At 34.0% G+C, this 19793-nt stretch overlaps 1 non-coding gene across 1 annotated transcript; it reads left to right on the forward strand.

Moving 5' to 3' along the window:
* The first annotated feature begins 19409 nt into the window (after nt 1–19409).
* LOC120367808 (U1 spliceosomal RNA) lies at nt 19410–19573 on the forward strand. Its single transcript, XR_005582089.1, has one exon. It is a non-coding gene; the product is annotated as a U1 spliceosomal RNA (small nuclear RNA).
* Nucleotides 19574–19793: the final 220 nt, after the last annotated feature.

A 19793-nucleotide genomic window follows, 5' to 3' on the forward strand; every position in this document is an offset into this window, starting at 1 on the left:
GTATGTTGATCAGGCAGAACAGTGATGATGGCTCATTTATGAGAGGCTTTGGTATGACCATGTACTCTAGAGAGTGGAAAGTAAGCCTAATGAAGATTCAGGATCTGCCATTCTCAGACACATTTTTCTGAAAATCTCTTGCATGTTTAATCTTCTGCACATCGAATGCTTTTTGACTTCTGCTCATCAGAAGACTTAACCTGATGCAGACATTTATCAAAAACACAGCATCATGCTTAATAGTGAGGGATGGAATGTTTTCCTTTATGATGGAGAGAGCACAAAGCTGCCTGTGCTTATCACTGCTATTCACTATGCGATTGGAAGTCATAGCCAGTATATAATGCAGAAAAAAAAAAAAAAACATAAAACTTTAAAAGAGGTAAATAAAAAATGTTATCTATTTGCCCTCAATATAATTGTATATAGAAAATCTGAAATTTGCTACCAAAATTTTTACGAATAAGTAAATTTATCAATTACAGGGTACAAATTCTTCATATAAAATTAAATTGTGTTTATATTTACTGACATTGAATTACTGAAAACTGTAACTTTAAAAATATAATTTACAATGGCACGAAATCTCAGAAAGTATTTAGCGATTTACTTAATAAAGCTATGTAAATCTTCTATGTTGAATGCTACAAAGTCTAATACAAAAGAACAACAAAAACAATTTCAAATATATAATATGTAAATTTATTAGAAGATTAAATATTGTTAACACGTCTATTCTTGCTAAACATTTCCATAGATTTAATGCCAGCCTAATTAAAATCCTCATAGACTTCTTAAGATAGATGAATATGCTCATTCTAAAATGGCTATCCAAAGAGCTTAGAATACAGCAAAAACAATGATGAAAATAAGTACACAATTAGAAGACTTACATTAAGCTTATTTCAATATATTCTGCAAAACTGAAATAATCAATGCATTTTAGTGTTGACACAGAAATATACATTCGATAATGAAAATAGAGAATTCAGAAATTTTAGAACTAGATCTTCACAGATATGACCAGTTGATTTTAACAGCTTTTTTTGAGATATAATTGATATATACTCTATACATACTTAATGTGTACATCATCGATGTACACATTAGACAAATACATGCATCAATGATGCCATGATCAGCATCCAACACCTACAAAAGTTCTCTTGTGCCCTTTGTGTGTGTGTGTGTGTGTGTGTGTGAATGTGCCTGTTTGTGTATTAGTGATGAGAACACCTAACATAAAATATGTTTTTTTATGTTTTTAATTGGACAGCACCATACTGTTAAATCCTGAAACTCATATGCAATGAACAAAGAGCCAGAATAGCCAAAGCCATCTTGAGAAAGAAAAGAATAGCTGAAGGCATCACACTTTCATTTTTCCAAATATATCACAGAGCTACAACAATTAAAAGAGAAGGATACTAGCATTAAGCAAGACATAAAGACCAATGGAACATAGGCATTATGTTGTACAAGTCTGTAGTACTTATTCATCTTGCATAATTGAAACTTGATATGCATTAGGCAACAGTACCTGATTTCTCTCTGCCTTCAGCTCTTGGCAATCATCATTCTATTCTCTGCTTCTGAGAGTATGAATATGTCAGATATCTCACATAAGTATTTGTTGTTCTGTTGTTGGCTAATTTCAACTAGCATAATGTTTTTTTTTTCAGTTGAAATCATTTATTGTTGAAGATCACTAAATGAACAGTACTTACCACCATATTTACATTTGCCAATCATATGCTATCTTCATAACAATTAAATAAAAATATGAAATTATTGATGATTTTCATGTACCAAGGATGAATACTCAAATGCTAAGAAAATATTCATACTACTATACACCCAAAACTGTTAACAACAAAACTGCTAACCTTATTTCCATAGAGGAATTTCTATGTAGAATCCAGAGGTAAACAAGAGCCCAGCGAGAAGAAAATATCTGTCCTTTCAGCAACATTACCTTACTATAAGCTTTTAAGAAATAATTAACATCATAGAGGTCAAATAGAGATTTTATACCAAAGAAGACATTGGCCCCATGAAAACATTCAAATTGATTCTATGCAGAATGAAAATCGGGAGCTGATTTTAAGTCAACCATTTTGTAACATGGAAAAATGATTTTAAATGGATTCTGGTGGGTGTAAAAATTTTTCTTCAGAACCTTCAATCGTGCTTGATGAGAATCAACCTTTGACTTCCATCGCACTTGGGTTTGAAATGCTTCTGGAACATCAGAAATCTTACTATTAATATTTCAATATGATCCTTTTCCATTTTTTTTTGTGAACATCAGTGATACACTAGTTATATCACTATGAAATATTTTCCTTACAATTTGCCATTTTAACAGGTCTTTTCTTGGCCTTTTCCAAACTATACTACAAGCCTACAGTAATCAAAACAACATGGTACTGGTACCAAAACAGAGACATAGACCAATGGAACAGAACAGAGGCCTCGGAGGAAACACAGCATATCTACAACCATGTGATTTTTGACAAACCTGACAAAAACAAGCAATGGGGAAAGGATTCCCTGTTTAATAAATGGTGTTAGGAAAACTGGCTAGCCATGTGCAGAAAGCAGAAACTGGACCCCTTCCTGACACCTTACACTAAAATTAACTCCAGTTGGATTAAATATTTAAACATAAAACCTAACACCATAAAATCTAGAAGAAAATCTAGGCAAAACCATTCAGGACATAGGCGTAGGCAAGGACTTCATGACCAAAACACCAGAAGCATTGGCAACAAAAGCCACAATAGACAAATGGGTCCTAATCAAACTCCACAGCTTCTGCACAGCAAAAGAAACAGTCATTAGAGTGAATCAGCAACCAACAGAATGGGAAAAAAATTTTTGCAGTCTACCCATATGACAAGGGGCTGATATCCAGAATTTACAAAGAACTAAAACAGATTTACAAGAAAAAAAAACAAACAAGCCCATTCAAAAGTGGGCAAAGGATATGAACAGACACTTTACAAAAGAAGACATACAGGAGGCCAACAAACATATGAAAAAATTCTCATCATCACTGGTCATTAGAGAAATGCAAATCAAAACTACATTGAGATACCATCTCATGCCAGTTCAAATGGTGATCATTAAAAAATCTGGAGACAACAGATGCTGGAGAGGATGTGGAGAAATAGGAAGGCTTATACACTGTTGGTGGGAGTGTGAATTAGTTCGACCATTGTGGAAAACAGTGTGGCGATTCCTTAAGGACCTAGAAATAGAAATTGCATTTGACCCAGCAATCGCATTACTGGATATATATTCAAAGGATTATAAATCATTCTACTATAAGGACACGTGCACACGAATGTTCATAGCAGCACTGTTTACAATAGCAAAGACCTGGAACCAACATAAATGCTCATCGATGATAGACTGGACAGGGAAAATGTGGTAGATATACACCATGGAATATTATGAAGCCATAAAAAACGATGAGTTCGTGTCCTTTGTAGGGACATGTATTAACCTGGAAACCATCATTCTCAGCAAACTGACGCAAGAGCAGAAAATCAAACACCGCATGTTCTCACTCATAGGCGGGTGTTGAACAATGAGAGCACATGGACACGGGGAGGGGAGCACTACACACTGGGGTCTGTTGTGGGGAAATGGGTGAGGGACAGGGGGTGGGGAGGTGGGGAGAGGTAGCATGGGGAGAAATGCCAGATATAGGTGATGGGGAGGTAGGCAGCAAATCACACTGCCATGTGTGTACCTATGCAACAATCTTGCATGTTCTTCACATGTACCCCAAAACATAAAATGCAATTTAAAAAAAACAGATAATGGTAAAAGAGCATGATGTTCTTTAGATTTATCCATATATATAATTTCCTTCTTTATTAAGACAGAATAATAGTTCACTATATGTATATGTCGTGTTTTCTTTGTCCATTCATCTACTAGTGAACATCTGAGTTGTTTCCATAGATTATCAATCATGAATAACTAAGAAATTGAGAGTGTAGGTATTTGTTCATGACCCTAATTTTAATTATCTTGGATTTGTAAGCAGAACAGGAATTGCTGGATCATAGAGCAGTTCTCTTTTTAGTTTTTGTAGAAGTCTCCATGTTGTTTTTCATGATGACCTGATCATTTTACATTCCCACCAACATTGGATAACAGTTCCTATTTCTCTACATCTTCATTGACACTTGTCTTTTTTTTTTTTTTTTTTTTTTTTTGGTTATAGTCACCTTAATAGGTGTGAGATATCTCACTGTAGCTTTGTCTGTATGTCTTGATGATTAGTGACCTTGAGCATTTTTTCACACCCATGTTGGCCATTTGCGTGTGTTCTTTGGAGAAATAATCTATTCAAGATTTTGATCATTTTGTAATCAGGTTATGTGTCCTTGTCATTAAGTTTTAGGAGGTTTTAAAATATCTTTTGAATATTTACCCCTTATCAAATAAGTGGTTTGCAAATATTTTATCCAAAGCAATCCCATTTATAATAGCTTCAAAAAAGAACAAAATACTTAGGAATAAACATAACCAAGAAGGTGGAAGACCGATACACCAAAAACTATAAAACTTTGATGGAAGAAATGAAACACAAGTAGACTGAAATATATTTCATGTTTGTGAACAAGAAGAAAATATCATTAAGAGGTCCATATCATCCACAGTTATCTATAGATTCAATTCAATCTCCAACAAAATCCCAATGTCATTTTTTGTAGAAATAGAAGGAACAGTTCTAAAATTCATATGGAACCCCCCATGAAAGCCAGAATAGCCTAAAAATTTTGAAAAAAAAAAAAAAAAAAAGCAAGGATAGAAGCATCCCACTTTCCACACTTCTTCTTTTTTTTTTTTTTTTCAAAATATATTACAAAAACTACAATAATTAAAACAGAATGGTACAGGTATTGAAAAAGCTATATAAACCAATGGAACAGAATAAAGAGCATAGACATAAATCCCATGCATTTACTATCAGTTTATCTTCAACAAAAATGAAGATAGACTATGAAGAAAGAATAGTTTCATCAAAAAATGGTGTTAGGATAACTGTATAGCCACCTGCAAAATAATGAAATTGGACTTTTATTCACCAGTTGAAGTCAACAGAAATGAATTGAAGCCTTAACTGTAAGTCATGAAACTGTTAAAACTCCTAGATAAAATATAGGGAAAAGCTTCTTAATACTGGTCTTAGCTATATTTTCTTAGATATGACACTAAAATTACAGGAAATACAAGCAAAAACAGACAAGTGGGACTACACCAAACTAAAAAAAAAAAAAAAAAAAAATATGAACAGCAAAAAAAAAAAAAAAGAAAGTAAAGAAAAGCAATCTAGCAAATGGAAGAAAATATATGCAAACTATTGTCAATTTTTGAACAAAAAGCCAAAATCTATAATGGAAAAAAGAAAGTCTTTTAACAAATAATGCTATTATAATCAAATATCCAAAAAGGAAAAATAAAATAATCATTGACATTTACCTCAAACCATTTATAAAATCAAATTGAGATGGCATATAAACTCTAAGCATGCAAGCCATGATGTTAAAAAAAAAAAATACAAGAATTACCTTGCCTTTTGGGCTAGGCAAAGATTTATTAGGACACAGATATTCAAAAAACATCTTTTGACCAGATGTAGTGGCTCATACCTGTAATCGCAGCTACTCAGGAGGCTGAGACAGGAGAACTGATTGAGGCCAAAAGTTCAAAACCAACCAGGAAACTGAGCAACTTAGAAAGATTCTATCTCTGAAAAAAAATTCTCATTTTCAATCACACTTGTACATAGCAAATTATCAAATTCTTTTTCAGTGATTTTTTTTTCATGCTATTGACTTGGCCAGAAACATCAATTTCTACTCGGCTTATGTGACCTTTTCTTCTAGATTCCGTGAATATGTATCTTTGTAAAAGTATTTCTGCTTCATGCTTTCCTTCACCCACAGCCTTGTCCCTTTATGTTCGTATATGATTTGTTTAAACTTTTATTTTAGAATTATTTTCACACAGAATTCAAGACACTGTGTCTTATTTATTAGGTGTTATCTATACTTACCACCTAGAATGTAGTTTGGTGTAAAAAACTGCACTCACAAAGATCTAAGAATTTCTATACTTGTTACATTAGTCAGCATGACTTGATTTTGCTTTTTGTAGAGTTATTTAACTAAGTCCAATTTTTAAGTAATTATTCTTACAATAAAATACAGGACAGGTATATATATTTACAATAAAAACCAATAAGATTGAGTGAGAGATGTGTCTTCCACAATGGTTGAACTAATTTACACTCCCAAAAAGTTAAAAGTGTTCCTATTTCTCCACATCCTCTCCAGCATCTGTTGTTTACTGATTTTTTAATGATCACCATTCTAACTCACTTGAGATGGTATCCCAATGTAGTTTTGATTTGCATTTCTCTAATGACCAGTGATGATGAGTTTCTTTTCATATGTTTGTTGACTGCAAAAATATCTTCTTTTGAGAAGTGTCTGTTCATATCCTTCAGCCACTTTTTGATGGAATTGTTTGTTTTTTCCTGTACTTGTTTAAGTTCTTTGTAGATTCAGGATATTAATCCTTTGTCAAGTGGATACATTGCAAAAATGTTTCCCATTCTATAGGTTGCCGTTCACTCTGATGATAGTCTCTTTTGCTATGCAGAAGCTCTTTAGTTTAATTAGATCCCATTTATCAATTTTTACTTTTGTTGTTATTGCTTTTGGTATTATAGTCATGAAGTCTTTGTCATGCCTATGTCCTGAATGTTATTGCCTAGGTTTTCTTCTAGGGTTTTTATAGTTTTAGGTCTTCTGTTTAAGTTGTCAATTGATCTTGAGTTAATTTTTGTATAAGATATAAGGAAGTGAGCCAGTTTCAGCTTTCTGCATATGGCTAGCCAGTTTTCTCAACACAATTTATTGAATAGGGAATCCTTTCCCCATTGCTTGGTTTGTCAAGTTTGCCAAAGGTCTGGTGGTTGTAGATGTGTGGTGTTATTTCTGAGACCTCTTTTCTGTTTCATTTGTCTATATATCTGTTTTGGTCCCAGTACCATGCTGTTTTGTTACTGTAGCCTTGTAGTATAGTTTGAAGTCAGGTAGCATGATGCCTCCAGTTTTGTTTTGTTTTGTTTTGTTTCCCTTAGGATTATTTTGGTTATGCAGGCTCTTTTTTTGGTTCCATATAAAATTTAAAGTAATTTTTCCAGTTTTGTGAAGAAAGTCAGTGGGAGCTTGATGGGGATAGCATTGAATCTATAAATTACTTTGGGCAGTATGGTCATTTTTATGACATTGATTTTTCCCACCCAAATTTCATCTGGAATTGTGATCCTTACACATCAAGGGAGGCATCTGGTAAAAAGTGATTGTATCATGAGGACAGCGTCCTCTATGCTGTTTTCATGATAGTGAGTGAGTTCTCATGAAAGCTGATGTTTTTAAAGTGTGGCACTTCCTCATTCACTCTCTTCTTCCATTATGTAAGGCGTGCCTTTGCCTTCTGCCATGATTGTGGGTTTCCTGAGGCCTCCCCTGCCTTGTGGAACTGTGAATCAGTTAAACCTCTGCACTTTGTAAGTTACCCAGTCTTGGATATTTCTTTATAGCAGTGACAAAAGAATAAGTAGCCAAGGAATAACATGCAAACGGAGTGACATTCAGACCTGGTGCTGACTTATCATGAAAGTCAAGACACATCAAGCTGTAAGGAGCAAGTGAACCGGTACCTCCATGTGTATTACACCCAGTTGATGACCAGGTTCCTTGGCAAAAAATAACACCGATGGCATCTTGGTGTACTCTCCAGGCACACTGTGGGAATAAAGGGCAATCACCCAAATGAAAATAATGTATTTTCAGGGTTCTTTATAGCAAAGGAATCAATCATAGTCACTTACATTTTTCAGAGACTTGAAAGCAGGCAGGAAACTAGAAAATATTTGTAGTAGAATAAAATGAAATGGCTCAGCTGTGTCCTGATTGTAGGTGGTTGACCTGGAGAAGCTGGAAGCAGGTCATGTAGATGTTGGAAATTCAATGTAATTGGCTTGATAAACATATTTGAATTCTCTGGTTGGTCCCGAGTTGGAAGTTGGGACAAAATATAGGAAGCTTACAGTCAGTCAACAAGTCCTAATCACTCTGAGTTGATTACCGTACAGTCTACCTTGGACTTCCTGAACTGATTGCTGCAGAGGTGCAGACTGTGGGGTTGGCTTCTTCAACTGGTGGCTAAAGAAGATATGGATCAGAGTTCTATTGTCATTGTGATCTGGCCATTTTCTATTTGTATACACTTATATTCGATCTTCTACCTATCATTCAGGATGTATATCTAACCTTTATACATACACATTCTTTACACTCTTGGAGCTCCACCTTCATGAAAGAGCTAAATATACATAAATAGATGAATAGAAAAATATAAAAGTAAATTGTATAGGATATGCAAAGAGAATTTTTGAAGATAAATTTTGAAGTAAGCTTGTATGTGTGTTTTGGGGAGAGGCTCAGGTTACAATTGTCTGAACATAAAGCAAAACAAAACAGTGTATGCAGTCTAGTTAAAGGGAGAAGTGTTTCCTAGCTGTAAAAACATACATGATCTAAGACATCTAGATGGAAAAAAAAAGAGAAAACTCTGAGTAGGGAAGTAAACTAAGCTAAATGTGTTTGAATGTAAAGAGAAGTAACAGTGGATGGACAAGTGGGTGGCAGCTACTCTGAATTTCTGATTAAGGAGCTTATGCTTTCATCTTCATATAATGGAAAGCTATTGAAGATTTCAGAGAGAGTAGTGACTTAATCTGAACTTTTAAACAAATTGTCTTGAAGACATTGGAGGATGAATTTCACTAGGTCAAATCTACAATCAGAGAAAGTAATTTTTAACTTAGCATAAGAATACTCAAGTGATAACTGCAGTGAAAGGTAATAGAGATGAGAGTAAGGCACAGAATCACGAATCAATTAAGAAGTAAAATCAAAGGGCTGTTTGATTCAAGGTGGAGAGGTAGAGAGAGGCATAAAGTTATGCTTGATGGCCCAGAAGGTCAAATTACTGACACAGATGGGAAAGGCAGGCCTGTGGGTTAGCAAAAGATGTTATTAAAATGTTAAATATGTTGAACTTGACTTTCCTGTGAGAGAGCTAGGAACATATTTCCAATAAATATTTTGATGTAATATCAAATTAAAGGAAGAGATGAAGGAAGGTACTATGATTTTGCAGGAGAAAGCTGGTGCCATTACAAAGTAATGGGAGTGGGTAAAGTGGAAAATGACAGGAGGTATTCCTGCATATGTTCATGTAAAATTATTTCCTTCCTCCAAAATAGCACTTACTATAGCTCTATATTTTAAGAAGGTTATTTAGGTGCCTGGTTTATGTATTTCTGTTGACCTTCTGACAGAGGGGAATTTAACATGATGTTTACCATTTTAATTTTAGTGCTTAGCTTAGCCCTGAATTATTTTAGTAGATTCATTTTTTAAAAAAATAAAATCAAGGAATAAAGAAATGAATGAAAAGGTCATCTTAAAGTAAGCACAAATTTAAAGAATGCAGAGAAAGAAAGACATATAAAAACAACCATGAGAGGATAGATGAAAAAATAAGAAGAATCAGGCAAGTGTGATAGCAAGGAAGGTAATGGAAGGGAGAGTTTAAATAGGTAAGTAATAAACTGCAGTTCAAATGGAATAGAAACACTCAGTGAAGACGAGAATCAATTGGCTTTGGCAACAGGTTCCTCGTGGATATTAGCTAAAATGATTTCTATACAGTGAATAAAGCAACATCACAATGCAGTGGACTGGGATAGGTAGCAAATGGAAAAGAAAATTAAGAGAGTGCAGTCTGGTTTGGAAAATGTGAGTAATACCTGTAATACCAGCTACCCTGGAGAACTGAAGAAATTATAGGACTGTTATAGAGAGAATTGAGATCAAATAATACTATTTGATAATGCAATACTATTATTGCATTTAATAGCAATTTTTAATCTGGAAAATTTGCACATATTTTTAAGTTAAAAGGAAAGTACAAGTAGAGAAAAAGAGAGTGAAAATTCCAAAGGAAAAATAAAAGCAATTTCTAATGAGGGCAATTCTCTGTTGGAAATAAATGCCTTTAGCAAAGAAGGTGAAGGAGAGTGTGGAGAAATACAAATAAACAAACAAAAGCAAGCAAACGAAACCACACAAAACTATGTACAAGTCTTTAGGGAGGGATTTGAGGAGAAATGGTAGAAATAAAAAGAAATCATAATCACTTCCATTATCTTAACAGGCCAGGATTTGATCTCACATCACCTGGTTTCAAATTCATATTAATATTCTCAGCCTATAACTGCATTTTAAGAGGTAATTGGGAACTAGGCCAGAATCAGACAATAAGATGCTAATTTTCCCACATATTAGGTATCTGTGGCAGGGTGTATTGTCTACTATGACCTCAAAAGTTCTCCTATAGCTCACGGACTTTTTACAATTTGATGCTGATACTCCTCTCAATGAGAGATAAGAAGCCTGTGTTTTCTGCTCCAGTATGTGGGTGAAAATGCGACTACACTTTAAGTGACTCCTGGGGTTAAGTCATCGAAAGTGATACAGCTGCCACATAGTTCTCCCAGGGCACTCATCCTTGGGACCCAACTACTGTCATGCTTTAAGAAAATCCAGGCCATTCAACAAGCGCATAGATGGGTGTTGGTGCCCACAGTTCCAGCTAAGTAGGCATCTATCCTATAGCCAGCTCCAAGTGGTGAGCACATGACTGAACCATCTTGTAAGCAGATGCATGAGCTCCAGTCAAATTGCCCCAGCTGTTACTGCATAAAGCACAAATGAACCTTCCCTATAAGCCTTGACTACACTGCAAACACATAAGGTAAAAACAAATAGTTATTGTCGGTTTAAGCCTGTCCAAGTTGGATTAGTTGGTTACGCAGCAATAGTTACTTAAAACAACAGTATTCTTTTTAGATACATCCCCTATCACATGTACATATACATATTCTGTTAAGTAACATTATGCAAGACAAAACCAAAAATCTCAAGGCCTATAAAATAACAGAAGTGGGCTGGGCACAGTGGCTCATGCTTGCAATCCCAGCACTTTGAAAGGCTGAGGCAGGCAGATCACTTGAGGTCAGGAGTTGAAGACCAGCCTGACCAACATAGTGAAACCCCATCTCTACTAAAAATACAAAAATTAGCTAGGTGTGGTGACATGTGCCTGTAATACCAGCTACCCTGGAGGCTGAAGCGAAGGAATCACTGAACCTAGGAGGCGGAGGTTGCGGTGAACTGACATTGTGCCACTGCACTCCAGCCTGGCTGATGCAGCAAGACTTCACCTCAAAAAAAAAAAAAAAATTAATTAACATGTTCTGATCTATGACAGATTAGCTAAATTATTTGACTTATTTTAAAGAATAACTTGTTTGAAAATTATTAATTTATCTATTTTTTCTGTAAAATGTTCATGAAATATTTTGGCAAACAGACTACTTTTCTAACCTAGCTTCATTGAGTTCACATAGTTAAGGTGTTTGAGTGGAAATTAATCTATTTGATACCATATGACATATACATATAAGAGAAAAGCAAATAACAGAAATAAATAAAATATATTTGTTTTTCTATCTTTCTTTGTTGTTTACTTTTCTCTTGTATGTAGACACCTTGGAAGATAATCCTTGAAATAGAACAATTAAATTTTTTGAGCACTTTACAATGAACAAATACGTTTTTAAATATTTTGTTGCTATAACAACAATATTTGTATTTGAAAGAATTTTCCTCTTTGACGCAATATTCTTTTCTTGGCAATGAATACTGTATGCTTTTCAGCAGAAAGATAGTGCCTCTGAAAGTAGCTTAGAAGTGTATTAAAATGAAAATTTTTCTTAGATTATACACTATTATATGAGACTTAATCTGTTAAAGACTAAAAAAAGAAAACATTTGCATAAAATAATTCAGGGTTAAAAAACAAAATCATATTAATAAGTAGGTGAAACCATCCTTAATGATAACTTTTTTTACTTTTAGAATATTTTTGACAATGTTTTACTTGCTGATGTTTTCTGTGATTCATAAAGTGTGTTTGTCAAAAAGAGTATAAGAATATGTTTTAAGGATTAGTATGAGTGCAAAAATTGCCTTTGTCTCTGATGTCAATGTTCATAGTCTAGACTCAGAAATTAAAAGATAACATCAATGTGATAATCCAAACTTTTATAATAAATGAGAACTGAGAAATGTATAAAAATAAAATAGTGCCCTTTTTATCATATGTATTTAAGAAGCTTTGAAAACTGAATAGTACTATGTACGATTTTTTAGGCTTATGGCTATTAGAGGTGAGAAAATAATCATAGTAGAACAAGAAATAAAAACGTTTTTTCTGAGAAGAAAGATAAGGAACAGAGAGAAGATATCATTATGACTTAACAAGTTCACTGAACAGCAGATGGAGTTATTAGTGGAGGATGAAAGATAAAAGATAGGAAATAAAGAGGCAAAGTTAGTGAGGTTAACAATCTGGGAAAACATCAAAGCATCAAAACTAAAAAGGAAGATGTGTCTATTCAAAGAGTGAATCTCTTATTCAGATACTGGTAAGGCCGATACTGTGGGAGTTTTGATATCAAAGTGGTTTTATTGGAACATATAGAAATGGAGAAAAAAATCATGTGGAAAAATGTGTAGACTTTTGTTAAATGAAAATATTGGCATTTATAAACTAGACTGCTAGATATTTAATCAGAGATATATAGAGTAGGCTTAACACATCGTACAATCCTTTTTATCGTCCACTTCAAATGTAAATTACACCTTTGGAATGTGGTCTTTTATTCTGATTTTCTTTAGTTAATGGTTGATTTGTATAGAGTGACAGCAAGAGAAAATATTTCTTTTATTTCATATATAGAAAGAATTTAGAGATTATATATAAGGTATACCAAAAGTTAGAAAAGCATTTTACCTTGTAATGCAGTGTAAATTAAAATAAATTTAAAGAATTCATAAGTTTGGAAGCAAAATAACTTAACGGATCCATATATTATCATAGTCAAATAAGTATTTTAAATGTAATCAAATAAATGCATTAGTTTAATATCCACTAAATTTGAGAACATACGCTAGTTATTTTAATATTTATCAAAAGCTACTAACACGTAAACAAAGTAGATATCTTGAACACATTTCAAATGATAAAACATTTGATGTACACAGAAACAATAGCAATTTCCTCAAACTGTGAAACATCATGAGGATTTGTTTTACTTAGAATACTATGTATTTTCAATAAGCATAACAATGAATTGGAGGTGATTTCTCATAAGGTTACACGTAGAATTACCATTGGACCTAGCAATTCCATTTCTGGGTGTATATCCCAAAACTGTAAAAACAAGGAATCTGTCTTAATTTGGTCAGGCTGCTATAACCAAAATAAAATAGATTGTGTGAATTATAAACAACATAAATGTATTTCTTACTGTTCTGAGGGCTGAACGTTCACTATGAAGGCTCTGGCAGATTCAATGTCTAGTGAGGGCCTGCTACTTGGTTCATAGATGGCTGTCTCTTGCTGGGTTCTCACACGGTGAAAGGAGCAAGGGATCCCTCTGGGGTCTCTTTTATGAGAACACTAATACCATTCAGGAGGGCTTCATTCTCATGACCTCATCACCTCCCCAGAACCCCATCTGTAAATACTATCATACTGGGGATTCAAAATATAAATGTCGGGGGTAGGTATAAATATTTAGCCTGTAACAAACTCAGATAGACACTTGTTCACCCTTGTCAATAGTAGCAAGACTCACAATAGCTAAGGGGTGGAAGCAACCCAAATTTCCCTGGGGATGAGTGGATAATCATATTGTGCTATACGCATATGATGAAATATTCTTTAGTCTTAAACAGAAAAAAAGTTTAACACATGCTGCAATGTGGATGACTCTTAAGGACATTAAGCTAAGTGAAATGTCAGTCAAAAAAGACACATATTTTGATTTTACTTACATGAGAGTAGTTAAATTTATACAGGGAGTAGAATGGTGATTGTCAGAGAATGGAGGGTGGAAGGAATAATGAGTTCATGTTTAATGGGGATGGAGTTTCAGTTGGAGAAGATAAATAATTGTGGAGATGAATAGTGGTGATTCACAGCAGTGTGAATGCAATGCATGCCACAGAACTGCACACTTAAAAATGAATAAAATGTTACATTTTATGTTATATGTATTTTACCACAATAAAAAAGAAAGAACGCGGGCCAGGCACGGTGGCTCATGCCTGTAATCCCAGCACTTGGGGAGGCCAAGGCAGGTGCATCACCTGAGGTCAGAATTTCCAGACCAGCCTGACCAACATGGAGAAACCCCATGTCTACTAAAAGCACAAAATTTGCCGGTCATGGGGGTGCAGGCCTGTAATCCCAGCTACTCTGGAGGCTGAGGCAGGATAATCACTTGAACCCAGGAGGCAGAGGTTGCAGTGAGGTGAGATCATGCCATTGTACTCCAGCCTGGAGAAGAGCAAAACTCCCTCTCAACAACAATAACAACCACAACAACAACAACATCAACAAACCTGCAAAAAAATAAATAAATAAAAAAGAATGAGAAAAAAATTAACCTCATTATCAAGATAGTGAATTCTTTAATATATATTGTTGAGTAGAACAAAACAAGTTGATAAACAGTGAACAGTTTGCTTTCACAAAAATAAACGGAGAAAAAGAATCCATAAAAAACTTCTTTATTAATAAGCCTTTCTGGAACACTAATGTAGAAATTAATGAAGTTGTTACAACTCACAGTATGAGAAGCCAGCAGAAGCAGTAGAGACATGAAAGATAGTTTTTACTTTATACTATTTTATACTTTACATTCATTTACTTTATGAATGCATTTACTGAACAAAAATTTAAATAACTATTTTGTGATAAAAACGATGGCAGCTACGAAACATTGCAATTGTCCAACAGACACCAATTCACTATCTTTGTAAGTCACAACACACTTAAAAAGTGAAAGAAAGTCAAAATTGTATGAACTTGAATGAGTGGGCTTGTTTTATGAGCTTGTCCCAAGCTCATAAAATTAGTGGATAGTTAGCCCTTTGTTAAAAACCCATAATAATAAAATTATATAAAAATGTTCTGTCTGAACTTTGTTCATTCCAATGCAGAGTATTTGTTGGAAATAGAAAATACGTGCCAGATCATTTTAAATCATTTTAAATCATTTGAGAGTTGTTTGAACATTCAAGCAAAATTCTGTCACACATGGATTAATTCAAAACTGGAAAATAACTTACCTTCGAGTTGCTAAAAAGAAGAAGCAAAGGTCAAGGACCAGATTTTGGTTATAGAGAATTTGCCTTGCAACTTACGTAACCAATAGTCTTGTCTATTCTGGGCTCTCAAATAGGCTTACTGACACTTCCGCTTCTTTTGTGAATTAACCTACCACTGCCCAGACTGTTAAACAAATTATCCTTTGCAATGGACTTTTTATTGTTGCTGTTTAGAGTTTAACTGGTATCGGTGCTCACCTGTACATTTATGTTATAAGTTATTAGGGCTGAAGTTTATTTTTATTTTGCTTGCTTCATTAAAAACTATTTTAATGTCATTTCCATTCATTGATGTAACTGTTAGTTTCCTTCTTCATATGTCATCCTTGTTCAAAAAACGATTTCAATTTACTTGGAAATCATTGTAAAAATATGAACAAGTTCCTAAGAATTTCCCTCCAAGATGAAGGAAAGCCTAACGTGTGTATTATATTGATTATGTTCTACAGAAAAGTTGAGTCAAATGCAATAACATATAAAGCCATGAGTTATTTCCTTTCATTACTTATGAAGTCTCTCTTTCTATATATCAGTTAATTAAGCAATGCAAATTATTTAATCAACTAAATATATGCTGAACTTCTTGAGATAAAGCTATTTATAAATGGTAGAGAATCCCTGTATCTCACAATAAAGTAGAAAATTCTCTGATTTGACAGTGTTTCCATTTGATCTCACACACTAATTTTTTCCCCTTAGGTGAGACAGGAAGACCAATAGGGGACTGAGGTTGCTAATTGCCCTTTCCCTAGGCAGATAAGAACCTGGTCTCTACTAAATACACAAAAATTATCTGGGTGTGGTGGTGGGTGCCCCAACTACTCAGCAGGCTGAGGCAGGAGAATTGCTTGAAACCAGGAGGTAGAGGTTGCAGTAAGCTGCGGTCATGCCCCTGCCTGGGCAACAGTGAGACTCTGTGTCAAAAATAAAATAAATAAATACATAAAAAGAAAAGAAAAAGAAAAAGCAGTTTCATTAGGAGAACAGGGCTTCATTATGGAGAATTCTCTAGGCATGCTTCAAAATGGTTGCTATTCCCTCTGTCACAGAAAGAAAGAAAAAGAAAGAAAGAAAGAAAGAAAGAAAGAAAGAAAGAAAGAAAGAAAGAAAGAAAGAAAGAAAGAAAGAAATGAAAGAAAAGGAAAAAGAAGAAAGAAAGAAAGAAAGAAAGAGAAAGAAAGAAAGAAAGAAAGAAAGAAAGAAAGAAAGAAAGAAAGAAAGAAAAGAAAAGAAAAGAAAAGAGAGAAAGAGAAAGAGAAAGGGAGGGAGGGAGGAAGGAAGGAAGGAAGGAAGGAAAGGGTAGTTTCATTAGGAGAGCAGGGCTTCATTAGGGAGAATACTCTGGAAATGCTTCAAAATGGTTGCTTTTACCTTTCTTTTCCCAGAAAACCACATGAAAATTTTTCCTGCGTCTTCACCTAGAGAACTTGTTGAAATTCTTGGAGGCAAAACAAAAGTGTGTGGGTCTCCCCAAGACTAGGTGCTGGGAGTTTCTCACTCCCAAACTAATCAAAACTCAGTCCCCAGCAATTTGCAAATATCATCTGGTTATTTCTGCCAGTTTACGGCTCCCACAATTTTTGCTCCAAGATAACCTAATCTCACTTGTATTTGTCTCTGTATTTCAGCGTGGTAATGTGTTCGGTGACATAAGTTACCTGGTGGGTCTGAGAAAAGTCATGGGTTTTCAGTCTGTTTAACTATCTTTTTGTAACAATGGGAGTGATGACTTCCAAGCTCCTTACCTGTTATGTCAGAGCCGAAACCAGAACTCTTTATACTAACACAAAATGCTTTTCTAAAAGATGGCTTTACAGAAAGAAAATACATAGACAGAAGTGATGAACGGTCAGGTATAAAAAAAAATTTAAATTGGTATGCTTCTAAATCATCTTCCAGTTTCTGACTATTAGCATGAAAATCTATTTGGTTTTGATCAGATTTCTTGAAACCCATGCTTCTCCTTTTCTGAGTCTGTAAGCATATATTATTTTAAGACAATTTTGATAATTTAATAATAAGTACCTATATATCTTTAGAAAATACCACTTTTAGTGTATTTCCCGTCATTTATCTAAAAGGCTTTCATTTTATTTTTGCTTTGGGGAAAGCACACATATTTGTATGGTCATTTATGTTTTTCTTCATTGTCATTTTATTCTTTTTCCAAGAACTATCATACGTTTTCTGAAGGAAGCATTTTATTTCACTCACCATCCCCCAGTATCTTTTCTGACAAGTAAGACATTTCTCCTAACAAATGTGTCATCATTGGTATAGTTAGCTGTTTCTACATAGGAACCACACATCTGTTTACCAAAACTTCCTGAAACAATATTCTATAATTGTACAAATAGCACTGATAAATATAAGAGAAAGATGAAATCACAGTAATTTTTAAAAAATATATTAGTTATGTAATTTTTAGTTTTATGAGGATTCAATCCAGTCCCATATGCAGTCAGAAATGAAACCATAAAATGTGATGGAAAAAGAGTGGGAACACATGGGCTCCATTATTGTTATTATTTATGCAATGTCTTCTCATTTGCCCAGAGGAAATCATGTGCTTTCAATGGTGAAATGAAAGAAATGTAAGGAATTTTGAAGAATGCTAGAATTAAACAAACATATTCAACTTAAAAGAAAAATAATGTATATTTTAATCATTATTTTCAGGATTCCATCTCAAATGTAAATTTATATTGCAATTGGTCATAAGAAAACAGGAAGTAAATATAATTCATATATAATATTGAGAAATATCTACGGTTTTAAACATCTGTGAATTAGGCAAAGTATTTACACTGTTGTATTTGCTTTTCATAATGACACAATTATAGATATATTATCAGATACATGACTGATATGAATTTCAATATCAACTGTCCATGAATAACCCAAGGGGAAAGTAAAATAATAAGAAAAAATTAAAGTAGCAAGAATATGAAAAAAATTATCAAATCCTGAAGATTTAGAGAAAATATAAATGAAAATCCTACTAGTGGCAATGCAAAAATTGTCCTGTTCAAAAGAAACAGATAAGAAAGACTTCATTTAGGGCTACTGCAATAAGGAAAGAGACCAGAATAATGTCTGAACTGTACTTAAACAAAACACGGAAGAGGTTTTTAAAAGATGGAGTAGGACTATCTAGGTCATGTTGAAGCAGGATTGGCCGCAAGAAACAGACCTCTGTAACTGGGAAGGAAGAGGTGTTTATTATTACGGCCCGGGAGTGAGGCTTTATGTTTTCTCTAAATGGCCAAGCTCCTCTAACAAAGAGAAGCTCTGCCTTTACATAGGCTTACACTCTAGATATTACACGTGAAAGGATCTTAGGTTTACAGCCTTAGAAATCACATATGAAAGGATGTTAGGTTGACAGCCTTAGAAATCATATATGAAAGGATCTTAGGTTAACAGCCTTAGAAATCACATATGAAAGGTTCTTGGGTTTACAGCTTTAGAAATTACATATGAAAGGGTCTTGGTCGGTGGAGGAGTGGTTAGAATATAAATTATAGCTTTATTTTCAAAGAATAAGCAATTGCAGTGCTACCTTCTATGGAAACAAAAAGTTAATAATGCTATGAAAATGTGGAACCCTTGATAAGTTTGCCAGATGTTTGTTATACAACCTAGACACATTGTGAAATGTTTTATAATCTACTTAATAAACGTTAGTGATATGAATGGTTAAAGAGCATTAAAAATACAAATAGGTTCTCATTTTAAGCGTAACATGACTAATTTGTAAATTTTATTTCTTTGGAATTTAAATAAGGTAATGTATTTAACTATAACAGATGTGATAAATACATTAATTACATCTATATACTTTCATGAGTGACATAGCCAACGTAATCTGATAACTTCCTCTCCACCCTCACAAGTTAAAGCACATTGCCTTGGTTTCTTGTCTTCCTTCTCCATATCAACATCTCAAAGATGAAGAGTCACGGTAAGGATGATGTCATTCTGGTGAATATCAATGTAGCCTCGATACTTACCTGGTGGGGGAGATACCATGATCCCCAAGGTGGTTTGCCCAGGGCGAGCCTTATCTGTTGCACTCCGGATGTGCTGACCCCTGAAATTTCCACAAATGTGGGAAACTCAACTGCGTAATTTGTGGTAGTTGGGGACTGCATTTGCACTTTCCCCTGGTTTTATTAAAAAGAAAAGAAGAAAAAAAAAAATGTAGCCTCTATAGGTAACATAGTGAACACTGTGAAATCCCATCCTATATTTATACTCCAAATCAATGTGACTGTACTATATTTAACAAATAAAATAAAAATATTATTTAGTAAAATTAAAGTGTAAGCTATACATGCATTTCTAAATTGTAGACGTTCACTCCAGTTCTTTCACATTTGAGTATTA

Source organism: Saimiri boliviensis, chromosome 3 (genome assembly GCF_048565385.1).
Source record: "Saimiri boliviensis isolate mSaiBol1 chromosome 3, mSaiBol1.pri, whole genome shotgun sequence".
In the NCBI taxonomy this organism is placed as follows: Eukaryota; Metazoa; Chordata; class Mammalia; order Primates; family Cebidae; genus Saimiri; species Saimiri boliviensis.